The sequence below is a fragment of the Octopus bimaculoides genome, chromosome 10 (assembly GCF_001194135.2).
Source record: "Octopus bimaculoides isolate UCB-OBI-ISO-001 chromosome 10, ASM119413v2, whole genome shotgun sequence".
Lineage (NCBI taxonomy): Eukaryota > Metazoa > Mollusca > Cephalopoda > Octopoda > Octopodidae > Octopus > Octopus bimaculoides.
In genome coordinates, this window is record NC_068990.1 from 43257239 (window position 1) to 43260486 (window position 3248).

Below are 3248 nucleotides of genomic sequence, written 5' to 3' on the forward strand. Positions count from 1 at the left end.
CCTTCCTAACGCCAACCACTCTGAGAGTGTAGTAGGGGCTTTTACATGTCACCGGCACGAAGTCCATTCAGGTAATACTGGCAACAGCCACGCTCAAAATGGTGTATTTTATGTGCCACCCGCACAAGAGCCAGTCCAGGGGCACTGGCAATGATCTCGCTCGAAAGTCCTTACACATGCTGCGGGCACAAGTGCCAGAAAGGCGACGCTGGGCACAGGTGCCATCATGATTTCGCTTGCCCCAGCATCATATTTGTGTGCGTTATATATGCATACACATGCACATACATATATGTATACAACAAATATGTTAAAACAGGAAAGAAATGAGAGGACCTTGTTCAACTGGATGTGTAATGTTAGTGGATCATGTACTCAAATGATGGAGCATAAATGAGCTGAATGGAAAACTGGGTGTAAAAGTAATGTGGATGTATGACGACAGGTTCAAAGAGGTTCTGGCTGAGGCATACATCAAGATAAAGGAGAAGATAGAGGTCCATAGTGGAGAGGATGACTGGAAGTCCCTACAAGATAATCTATTACAATCCACAGATTAGATTGGTGGTTGGAGCAAGCTACCAATCTGAGAGTTGTGATATAATGGTAGAATAGCACAATAGATAGAGTCACAGAAAATAAGAGGCAGGCCTGGAAACAGGGAAAGAAAGTAATGAACAGAGAATGAAGAAGATCTGACTAACCTGAGGACTGTGTTGGCCTCAATTCTCTGTTTTGGCAAGGCTTTATGGCTGGATGCCCTTCCTAATAACAATCCCTTTACAGAGCGTACAGGGTACATTTTTAGGATATGGTTGGGGAAAAGTATATTTGGAGTATTAATGATGCACTTATGCTCATTGAAGTCAAGAAGATGGTAACATTCATGTGGGTATGATGCCAAGGTGTCACATTCTTTGAATGGCAGAGAAGTATCATCATCAATTGCTACAAGGCCTCAAGATATGCTCTAGATTGAAGCAACTATTGGGACTTCAAACTAATGGATGGAATAATGGAAGCCACAGAAAGAGTAAAAGTGCAACAGATTAGAAAGAGAATTGATTTAGTTGCAATGCAGTTCAGGTTTATGCCAGAACAGAGTATCACTGATGTTCTCTTGATGATGGTAGTTCTTCATGTTTGAAGATCATGAAGAACAGTGGCAAATCCTTAAGTGGCCACATAAACTGATTCTTGAACAACAGGCTCTAAGTACACTTGGGGTAAATATGTAGGCTTTGGTCAGACCACTGCAAGCAATGTTGAGAAGACCAAAGCAACTGCTGAAGATGAGAAATGCTAAACAAAGAAAGAGTTATCATCACAACCTCCTTCTGACCATACACACACACATATATATATATATATATATATATATATATATATATATATATATATATATATATATATACATGTAGATGAACAGCTTGTGAGAGCAGTGCAAGATGGATGATCTATGAGAGATGCACAGAGATGGTACCAGAAAGTAAGAGTCATCAATAAGATTAATAAGGAGTTTATTGTGCAGGTTGGTGTCCATCAGATCTCAGTTACCAGCTCCCTTTAGTTTATTGCAGTCCATTTTTTTCATGCATGCATGGGTAGAATGAGATTTCTCCAATATAGCATTTCATGAATTGTCGTCTCCTTCAAAAAGATCAGCCACCTGTGATCAGCTTTTACCACTTCTTCCTATGTCTATCTTGGTCTTCCTCTTTCATAGGTTCCTTCTGCCTGGATCATTTAGCACAATTTTACTCAATTCTCATCCCCTGTGCATAATCACATGTCCAACACAGTCCTTTTTCTCTCTCACGTGCACAAGCCATATATGAGAGTGTGTATGAATGTAAATCTACATGGTGGAATGTATGTATGTAAACCTACATGGAATGATATATGTATGTATGTAAACCAAGATATACAAGCATGGTAAATTTGACCATTTCTCTGTAGATTGAAAAAACCAGATGAATGAATTCAATCAATTTTTGAACCTTATTGAGTTCTCATCAAAGATGTCTACATAACTTGACCAATCCCACTGAAAAAAGCAGCCATTTTATTTATATACACAAGAGAGATCTCAGTAGCTGCAGAAAACCGGAGCCACTAATTTGCATACTATGAGCATTTTACACTTTATTTGATATCAGCAACCTATCAGCAAGGATCTCGATCCATACAGCATCAAGGTGCGATATAAAATATGTAAACCTACATATCTCTACATACATACATACACACACACACATATACATACATACATATATATATGCATATGCATTCATACATACATATATACATACATACACACATACATATATATATGCATATGCATTCGTACATACATACGTATATATATATATATATATATATATATATATATATATATATATATATATATATATATATATATATATATATATATATATATATACATATATAGACACACAGACACATATATATACACACATATATATACACATATATGTATACACACACACACACACACACATATAGACATTCATACATAAGTGCACATACGCATATAATATTCAACTATTTTCTAATCTCTCCATCTACCAATTCTACTTGATATAAACCCATCACATCTTGTACGTTTATAACGGAAAAAAAAAATCTACCAATGAAATTGCAAATCAGATTTCATTTGAAGTGGCTTATGCTGAATTTGTGACAAAACCAGTGTAAATTTGCATATATTTCTGCTCCACTGCTTATTTTCCATATTTAGATATATGAAAGTATCTGTGAATCAGAAATAAGTTAGAAATAAATTAAAGTATTAAAAAAAACAGCAGAAAAACAAATAAAAATTGTGATGGTAAATGTAAAAATCTGTCCATATATGGTTGAAAATATAGATAAGTGCAAAAGAAAAAAAATGATTGCTTACAGGAATGTGGCATCAAATTAGTTTGCATGTTTCATTTACAGAGAGAAGAAAGCAGCAGCAGCGGCAACAAGAATAACAACAACAACAACAACAATAACAACAGCAATGAGAATAAGAAGAAGAAGAAGCAGAAGAAATAGTAACAAAACAATCAATAATAACAACACCATAAAAGAAAATTTAACAAAACAGTTATGTATGAGAAAGATCAGCTTAGTTGACATTTGACAATAAATCATGCATGACCTTTGGAATATTTTATGTAGTGTGTGTGTATGTGTGTGTCTGTGTGTGTGTGTGTGCGTGTGTGTACATATGTATATAT